Below are 10,249 nucleotides of genomic sequence, written 5' to 3' on the forward strand. Positions count from 1 at the left end.
TTCATCCATGCGTCATTATTATTAGAAAAAAACACCCATATATCAATTCAAATAGCCTACTAAACTACATTATTATTATTTCTGATAGTCTAGTTTGCAGGATCTCACACACACACACACACACACACACACACACACACGTTTTAATCTCCGAAAGAAATGAGTTTTAGAATTGGGTTGGACGAAAACGAGTTCCAGACACCTTCACACTTTGCTAAGAGAGAGAGAGAGAGAGAGAGAGAGAGAGAGAGAGAGAGAGAGAGAGAGAGTGTAAATATATATCCCACAGAAAAGTTGTCTTGGATATAAATTATTACTGAGGCGAATGACGTGTGTGTGCGTGTGTGTGTGTGTGTGTGTGCGTGTGTGGTGCTGGTTATAATTATTAATACTCTTTTAGAATTATTTCCCTTGATGATAACTTAATTACAATACAATAATGAAAATGATATGTTCTACTGCTGCTACTACTACTACTACTACTACTACTACTACTACTACAACAACTACCACTACGACTACTACTACTACGACTACTACTACTACGACTACTACTACTACTACTACTACTACTACTACTACTACTACTACTACTACTACTACTACTACTACTACTACTACTACTACTACTACTACTACTACTACTACTACTACTACTACTACTACTATTACGACTACGACTACTACTACTACTACTACTACTACTACTACTACTATTATGAGAATGCAAATACGAACAAAAATACGAATGAAAAAAAAAAAAGATCAAAAGAACAAGATACAACATAATGCAATACAAATCTACTTCTGCAATACAAGAGACATACAGACAGACGGACAGACAGACATACAGACAGACAGATTGACAGACGGACAGACTCTAAAAGGTTAAAAGCCACTGAGTTCACCTTCAAAACAAATTTATATATAACATAAAATTTGAATAGCAAAACACCTTACCCCCCCTCGTGTGTGTGTGTGTGTGTGTTCACGATACGCACACACATCCGATTATACTAATGAATTCTACTCTCTTGTTGTAGGCGTCTAACTTTGTGTTGTTGTTGTTGTTGTTGTTTGTTATTGTTGTTGTTGTTCTTGTCGTTGCTGATAATACTTTTTTTGTTTTTGTTCGTTCGTTCGTTCGTTTGTTTTTCCTCTTCTTCTTCTTCTTCTTCTTCTTCTTCTTCTTCATTATGTCTATTAGTTTTGTGTTATTCTTATTGTTTTTACTGATGTTTCTTCGTTTTTTTATTATTTTCTTTCTTCTTCTTCATCTTCTTCTCCTTCTTCTTATCATGCAACTCAACAAAATCACATTCACTATTTATACCCTAAAACACAACCTATTCCCACATCGAATATAACACACATACACAACTTCACCTCCTCTTTAATACCGTATAGAGAAACATCTTTAATAAACCTCCATTAACTAGATATTAATGGATGAATAATAAGAGTAAGTGGCACTCATTCTCTCTTCCTCTCCCTCCTCCCATTCTCCTCCGCGTCAGTCAGTGTCAAGATGGTGGGAAAAATCTTGTGTTATTTTCGTTATTTTCTCCTCTTCCTTTCGTCCAGCGACACCCACGCCGTCACGTAAGCTGCCTCAAGGTGTGCTCTACCTGTCCATTGTGCTAGAAAGGTGAAAGGGTGTGTGTGAAGGTGTGTAGGAGGGGAAAAGGATGTGTGTGTTTGAAGATGCGGGATGGTTGCTTTTGGGATCAGCTGTTTGTGGTGTGTGTGTGTGTGTGTGTGTGTGTGTGTGTGTGTGTTTATATTATTTGTGTATTTTAAGATGTGTTTGTTTGTTTAATTATCATATACGCTATCTTAAGCAAGTTTGTATTGTTTTATTAGGCTTTTGGGATCAGCTGTTTGTGGTGTGTGTGTGTGTGTGTGTGTGTGTGTGTGTGTGTGTGTTATTGTGTTTATTATGTTTTGTTTATATTATTTGTGTATATTAAGATGTGTTTTTAAATTCAATCATCATATACGTTATCTTAATTAAGCAAGTCTGGTTTTATTAGGCTAAACTAAATATAAGATGAAGTTAAATAGGTTGTTTTAGTTAGATAGGTTTGGTTATGCTTGGCTAAATATGGGATTGATAAGATTTGATTTAACTTAGGTTTTCTTAGGCTAGATTAAGTACAGGATTGACTAGATTACGGTTTTGGTTAGATTATGTTAGGATATGTTAAGGACCGATTACATTAAGTTTTGATATTAGATTTTATTAGGCTAAGTTAGACATAGGATAAGTTAAATAGATTATAATATTAGTTTGATTTAGTTTGGTTATGCTAGGCTAAATATGGGATTGAATAGATTTGATTTAGATTAGTTTTTGTTTTTTTTAGCATAGATTAAGTACAGGATTGACTAGATAAGGTTTTGGTTAGATTATGTTAGGATATGTTAAGGACCGATTATATTAGGTCTTGATATTAGGTTTGGTAAGGCTTTTAATAATAAGATTGTATGATGTTAAAGAAAGAAACTAAGCAGGGAGAAGAAGAGGAAAAGGAGCAAAAAGAAAGAGAAATTTTAAATAAGGAAACAGGAGAAAAGATGAAAGATATAAACTAAGGACCGATTGTATTAGGTTTTGATATTAGGTTTGGTAAGACTAAGTTAATAATAAGATTGTACGATATTTTACGATAGATTACGTAAGATTTTGTTAGGTTAGGTTAGATAAAGGACCGAGTAGGTTACATAAAATAGCTAAATAAATGCTAGGCTTTAAAAAAAAAATCGTGAAGGTTAGGATATATTATGTAATGTTTAAATAAAAGATCACAACACGAAAGAAAGGAAAATGAGTGTACCCTTTCTCTTTTATGTTTGTTTACTCTTAGGTTAGATTAAAGAGCTGTTGAACAAAGGAAAGGAAAACAGTACACTCCCCCTTCCACTCCTTTCCCTATCCTCCCTTTCCTTCCTTCTCCCCTCTCCCCCTTCCATCCCATCCCTCTACCCATCCTCCCCTTCTCTCCTCCTTTCCTTCCCTCCCTATCCCTCTTTCCTTCCCCCACCCCTTCCCTCCCTTCCCTTCCAAGTTCCTCCCTTTTCCACCACCCCTCCCCCTCCACTCTCCCCCGTTCCCTCCTTCCCCTTCCTTCCCCCCTTCCCTTCCCTCCCACATCACTTTCGGCAAGCTCTCAATTCGGCTCACGAAGTATTGCTGTGTATTATGATTAGAGAGAGGGAGAGAGAGAGGGGTGGAGGGGGGAGAAGTTACGTGTTCGTGTGTGTGTGTGTGTGTGTGTGTTAAGAGTGGTAATGATAATATGGTGTTTTGCGGCATACTGTTATTGTGAAAGTTTGTGTGTGTGTGTGTGTGTGTGTGTGTGTGTGTGTCCATAACAACTGAAAGAAACGAAACTATAGGAACTGCAAACACTCTCTCTCTCTCTCTCTCTCTCTCTCTCTCTCTCTCCTGGGGAACATGAAAGAAACATGTCTGGGGCTTCTTGGTTACCGACTCGCGTGTTTGAGAACGCCGACTCGAGGCAGAAAGGAAAAGGCGAAAAGACGAGAAAGAATAGAACACGAAGGAGTTTCCATTTGCTTTTGTACTTTTTTTTTTTTTTTTCATTTAAGTCTTAGAAAATGAGGAGACGAAAAAGGGTTGGTGATTAGTAACAGTGGAAGAAGAAGAATCGTAACCTCCATGCGAATAATTTATTTTTCTCGTTTTTTTTTATAGCTTTAGAAAGTGAGGAGAAAAAAAAGGATTGGTGATATGCAACAGTGGAAGAAGAAGAATCGTAACCTCCATACGGATAATTATTTTTTTTGTTTTGTTTCTTAATTTTTTTCATTATTTTTGCGTATTAAAAAAGGGAAAAAAGAGTTAGAGGGAATTGCTTGAGGTGTGAGTAATTTTTTTTTATTATAATTTTTGCGTATTAAAAAAGGGAAAAAAGAGTAAGAGGGAATTGCTTGAGATGCGAGTAATTTATTTTTATTTTTTTTCATTTTTCATTATTTTGGCGTATTAGAAAGAGGGGCGAAAGAGAGAGTAAGAGGATATTGCGTGACGTTTTTCGCAATTTATAATGTACAAAAAAGAAAACAAAAAAAATAGAAAAATAAGAGAGGAGAGAACATTACTTATTTCATTAGTTTAATTCTTCATATTTTTACTTTATTTTCTATTTTTCCATTTCCAGTTTCAATAATTTTCTGAGGCCACGAAACTCAAACATGGGGAATGGAGACGGAAGAAGAAAAAAGAAAAAGAAATAAAACTGAACGTGGTCTGACTGACGAATTTGAAAGGAAGGATGCCAAGGAGAGAGAGAGAGAGAGAGAGAGAGAGAGAGAGAGAGAGAGAGAGAGAGAGAGAGAGAGAGAGAGAGGAAACACGAACATGATGAACCACACGCATTTTTCCTTAGAGAGGGAGAGAGAGAGAGAGAGAGAGAGAGAGAGAGAGAGAGAGAGAGAGAGACTCATCGCTTGACCTCCTCTTTGATAGATTGGCTGAGAACGTGACCTGACCTGACAGAGAGAGAGAGAGAGAGAGAGAGAGAGAGAGAGAGAGAGAGAGAGAGAGAGAGAGATTACCCAACTCGAATTACATGGAAAGAGACCACATAAACCCCAGAGAGAGAGAGAGAGAGAGAGAGAGAGAGATACTACCTGTACGTGACGTGTAAGGGAATGGTCATAGCAGTGGTTGTCCTCACATTAATTTACTGAGAGAGAGAGAGAGAGAGAGAGAGAGAGAGAGAGAGAGAGAGAGAGAGAGAGAGGGGGGGGGGGGTATTTGAGTGTGTGCGTGAGTGCGTGTGTGTGTACTGTTATGTAAATTGGAGGTTTAATGGTTTGACAGGGAATGAGAGAGAGAGAGAGAGAGAGAGAGAGAGAGAGAGAGAGAGAGAGAGATTGGGTGAAATTAGGGCATTTTGTTTTATATAATTATGCAACTTTTAATTAGTAGAAAAGGAAATTGTTATAGGTTATTGTTATTATTATTATTATTATTACTATTATCATTATTATTATTATTATTATTATTATTATTATTATTATTATTATTATTATTATTATTGTTGTTGTCATTACTACGAGAACTTGTGTAGCTGGAAATCCCATCACACATACACACACACACACACACACACACACACACACACACGCACACATCATTCCCCCCCCCTCCTCTCATCTCCCCTCTCATTACCATCCTCCCCTCTCCCTCCCTTCCTTATCTCCCATCCTCTTCCTCTCCCCCCTTCCCCTCTCCTCATCTCCCCCCTCCCCCCACACAAATCCTCTTTTCCTCTCATGTCCGTCCACTTTAAATCCTCTTTCTCCCTTAATTCAAATCCTTTCCAAATCATTCTCGCCCTCACTTCAGTCCCATACGGTCGTCTCCCTCACTTTCCTCTCCCTTTATCCCCCTTTATACCCTTCCTCCCTTCACTTTCCTCTTCCTTTTTCCCATCACTTCAACTCCCTCAAGACTACTCTCCCTTTCCCGTCCCTTCAATCTCCTCCCTTCACTTTCCCTTCCCTTTTGTCCCATCACTTTCCCCTCACTTCAACTCCCTCAAGACTACTCTCCCTTTCCCGTCCTTTCAATCTGCTCTCTTCATTTTCCTTTTTCCTCAACCGCCCTTAGACTTTCCTCACTCTCCTCTCACTGCAATTCCCCTAACTCTCCTCCCATCCTTTTCCCTTTTCTGCGTTCCCATCCCTTCCTGTTCCCATCCCTTTCAGTCCCCTTCTCTTAATTCAACCCCTCCAACTCCCCTCACTTTCCCCTCCCAAACCCTTCTACTCTCGCTAATCCCTCCCTGTTCCCCCTCTCACGCCCTTTCCCCTTCCTCCTCCACCTTCCTATCCACAACCTTCTATTCTCACTTTCCCGTTTTCTTCAACCCTTTAGATCCCTTTCCCCTCTTCCCTTCCCTTCCCTTCACTTAGTCATCCCTCCGCCTTTGTCCTAAGCCGCCCTCCCTCTCCTCCCTCTCTTGCCCTGACCTCTCAACCCATGTCTCTCTCGCCGGCGCCTTCCACTTAGCCCCGGCAAAGGCTCCTCTCAGTGCTGGCCGCTAGTCGCCTGCTGATTGGTGGGTTGGGTGAGCATTGTGTTGTTGTTGTTGTTGTTGTTGGTGGTGGTGGTGGTGGTGGTGATGGTGGTTGTGATTTATCTTTCGTGTGAGATTGTTTTGCTTCTGTTTAGTTTTTTTTTTATCTATCTGTTCATCTCGCTGTTTCTTGTTTCTTATCTTTGTTCCTTTATCTTATCTCTCTTTACCTTCCTGTTAGTTATCCTCACTTATCTTACACAGTTACCAGTTATCCCAGTCAGTTATCCTTGTCAGTGAGGATAGTTAATACCAGCTAAAAAAAAAAAAAAACGAAGAAAAACATTGGCAACATTTTTTTTTATTATTCTGTTTTCGTCTTCGTTAAACTTCATAGACTTTACTTCACTTCCAGATGATGTTGTTTTCTTTTTTGTGTGTTTGTTTTATAGTAGAAAAGGAATTAGAGAGAGACAGAAGGATGTATGTAAGAGGAGGAGGAGGAGGAGGAGGAGGAAAAGGAAGAAGAGAAGGAGGAAGGAGAGAAAATAATTGTGCTTGCGTGGAGAAGGAAGTGAATTGGAGGAACTACTTGAGTGAATGACAGAAGAAGAGGAGGAGGAAGAGGAGGAAGAGGAGGAGGAGGAGGAGGAGGAGAAGGAAGAAGAGAAGGAGGAAGGAGAGAAAATAATTGTGCTTGCGTGGAGAAGGAAGTGAATTGGTGGAACTACTTGAGTGAATGACAGAAGAAGAGGAGGAGGAGGAGGAGGAAGAGGAGGAGGAGGAGGAGGAAGAGGAGGAGGAGGAGGAGGAGGAAAGAGCCACATCGATTGTAATTCTCCTGGACATTGAGGCGCCTAAGGAATTTCTCTCTCTCTCTCTCTCTCTCTCTCTCTCTCTCTCTCTCTCTGGTCTTTTCTTTCTAACCCTTCTCTAATTCCACTTTAGAGAGAGAGAGAGAGAGAGAGAGAGAGAGAGAGAGAGAGAGAGAGAGAGAGAGAGAGAGTTATATCACAATTCTCTCATCTCTTCTATCTCTTAATTTAATTGCCCTTTACGGAGAAATTTATGCTCTCTCTCTCTCTCTCTCTCTCTCTCTCTCTCTCATGTACCTTTGATTATCCCACACTGATTGTCGCACCTGAGAGAGAGAGAGAGAGAGAGAGAGAGAGAGAGAGAGAGAGAGAGAGAGAGAGAGAGAGAGAGAGAGAGAGTCGATGACTAAACAAATAAACAAAGATAAACAAACAAAACACACACACACACACACACACACACACACACACACAGCAATAAGGAAATGTGTCAAGAGGAAAGGAAAGAGGGAGGAAAGGAGGGAACATGGAGGAAAGAAAGAGAGAGGAAGGAGGAGGAGGTTAGGATAATGGAGAGAGAGGAGATATGGGAGAGAGAAAAATTTGGAGGAGGAAGAGGAAAGATGGAGAGAAATGGAACGGAAGAGAGAGATATGGAGAGAAAGGAAAATGAGGGGGGAAGAAAAATGAAGGAGGAAGAGGAAAGGAGGAGGAAAGAGAGGACGTTAAGGGGAAAAGGAAAGATATTGAAGAGGAAGAGAAAGGAAGAAAAGAAGGAAGGGAAAGAGACGAACAGACAAACAGACAAAGAATAAACAAGTAGACAGACAGACAAAAAGGAAGAAGAAAGGGAGGAAGAGAAGGAAGGAAAATGAAGAATAAGGGAAAAAGAAAGGATGAAAATAAGAAAGGAGGAGAAAGAGGGGGAAAGAAAGTAAAGAATGAAAATGATGGAAAGGGAATAGGAAAAAAGTGGATAAATGAGAAAAGGAAGAGGAGAAAAATAATTAGGTGAGGGAAAAAAAGGAAAGAAATAAAGAAAACGGGATATTCTTTTTATTTTCTGGATGACTTTAAAAAAAATATTGTCTTGAAAGTGAAAAAGAATGAAAATGACGGAAAGGGAAAGAGAAAAAAATGGATAAATGAGAAAAGGAAGATGAGAAAAATAATTAGGAAAGGAAAGAAGGAAAGAATTATATAATCGGGATGTTAAGAAAAATATTATTCTCTTGAAAGTGAAAAAAAAGGAAAAAAAACCGGCCGATATTTCCCAACAAAGGTTTTACAAGGGAAGGAAAACAAGACAATCAAGACAATCAAGACAGGTGTGTTCTGAAGACTCTTTGATCCCTTTGTTTTGTGTTGATTGTGTTACTTAGGTGTGTGTGTGTGTGTGTGTGTGTGTGTGTGTGTGTGTGTGTGTGTGTGTGTGTGTGTGTGATAATAAAGAAGCAAAGAAAATTGAGAAAACTTGAAAGGTAGAGAGTAAGAAAATTAAAGAAAGAAAAAGGAAAGGAGAAGAAAGAAGGGAAGGAGAATGAAGGAAAGAAAGGAGGAAAGGAAAGAGGGAAGAATGAAAGAAAGGGAAGAGGAAGGAAAGAAAAAAAGGAGAGGAAAGAGGAAAGAAGGAAAGAAAAGGGAAAGGGAAGGAAGGTGAGATGATCAGAGGAGAGGGAAAAAAAGGAAAATGAAGAAAAAGGGAGAGAAAGGAAAAAAAAAAGTGTGTGTGTGTGTGTGTGTGTGTGTGTGTGTGTGTGTGTGTGTGTGTTAGTACGTCTGTTAGCCACGTCATTAGCGGACCAAAATTGCCTCTGGAGAAGTTAACGAGAGAGAGAGAGAGAGAGAGAGAGAGAGAGAGAGAGAGAGAGAGAGAGAGAGAGAGAGGTGAACGCAAGAATTTTAGGCCGAACATAAGTTATACTACAGAGAGAGAGAGAGAGAGAGAGAGAGAGAGAGAGAGAGAGAGAGAGAGAGAGAGAGAGAGTCATACAGTAATGTACAGCGTGGCTCATAAAGTGTTTGAGTTTTACGCCAAATTTAATTAAAACAGTGAAACCAAATTTATAGACAACATTTTTTGCATCTCCTCCTCCTCCTCCTCCTCCTCCTCTCTTTCTTTTTATTTCTTCCTCCAGCTCCCTTCCTTCCTTATTCCCTTATTTAACATATATTCCTCTCTTTTCCTTTTTTTTTTCATTTTCAAGACAATTTCATTTTTTCTTAAGTCATCCAGAACATAAAAGGAATATCACGTTTTCTATATTTCTTTTATTTCTTTTGATATCTCAACTTTTTCTTTATCTCGTTCCTCTCAGTTTATTTCTTTACTTTCTTATATTTATTTCCATTCTTTTCCTTTGTTCCTTTTCAACTCAATATCCATCTTTTAATTGTTTTCCCAATATCTCCCTTTTTCCCTCTTTTCCTCTTACTTTATTTCTCATACCTCCCTCCTTTCTTTCCTTCTTTTTCTTTCTTTGCTTTCTTTCCATCTTTTACTTTTTTCTTTCCTATTACTTTTTTTCATTTATTTATTTTACTTTTTTTCCCGCATTTATTTCCTTCAATTTACATATCACGAGAGAGAGAGAGAGAGAGAGAGAGAGAGAGAGAGAGAGAGAGAGAGAGAGAGAGAGAAAGTTAAAGAGTTATCAAGACGTTAAAAAATGACGTTGACGGACAAGTTTTTCAGAAAAGAGAGAAAAAAACTTTTGCTCTAAACGGAGATTGAGCCAGCGAGGAATTGGATCTCTCTCTCTCTCTCTCTCTCTCTCTCTCTTCGAAAGAGGTGATCTCGTATTTGAGAGAGAGAGAGAGAGAGAGAGAGAGAGAGAGAGAGAGAGAGAGAGAGAGAGAGAGAGAGAGAGAGAGAGAGAGAGAGAATATATGCTTAAAGTTATTTGCATATTTTAATTAACGACGTAAGGAGCGAATTATTATGTCTTTGAAGTATATGTATGAGAGAGAGAGAGAGAGAGAGAGAGAGAGAGAGAGAGAGAGAGAGGATGATATGTGGCAGATATTTCTATGCATCTCTCTCTCTCTCTCTCTCTCTCTCTCTCTCTGTCCATCTATCTCTTTTTAAATCTCTTCTCCTCCATTATTCCATTGTTCCTTCTCTCTTTCTCTTTCATGTTCTTTTATTTCCTCTTTTCCTTTCACAATCATTTATCTTTCTCTCTCTCTCTCTCTCTCTCTCTCTCTCTCAGTAATCTATGTTTCTTATCTTTAACTTTTCCTCTTCTTCTTCTTCTTCTTCTTCTTCTTCTCTTCTTCTTCTTCTTCCCTCCATTCTTTGCTCCATTTCCTCCTCCTGTTCACAACTTTCCTCCTTCTCTTCTCCTTTATTCTCTCCACCTAATTGCATCCTCTCTCTTAATT

The 10,249-nt window shown here is 38.9% G+C and overlaps 1 long non-coding RNA gene across 1 annotated transcript in view; it reads left to right on the forward strand.

Annotated features, from left to right (window-relative positions):
• Positions 1-1,512: 1,512 nt before the first annotated feature.
• LOC126980270 (uncharacterized) overlaps positions 1,513-10,249 on the forward strand; it is a 91,891-nt gene continuing 83,154 nt past the window's right edge. Inside the window, exon 1 of the long non-coding RNA XR_007733029.1 lies at positions 1,513-1,617. This is a non-coding gene — a long non-coding RNA (uncharacterized LOC126980270). The remainder of the gene's footprint in view (positions 1,618-10,249) is intronic.

This window comes from Eriocheir sinensis, chromosome 44, assembly GCF_024679095.1.
Source record: "Eriocheir sinensis breed Jianghai 21 chromosome 44, ASM2467909v1, whole genome shotgun sequence".
NCBI lineage: Eukaryota > Metazoa > Arthropoda > Malacostraca > Decapoda > Varunidae > Eriocheir > Eriocheir sinensis.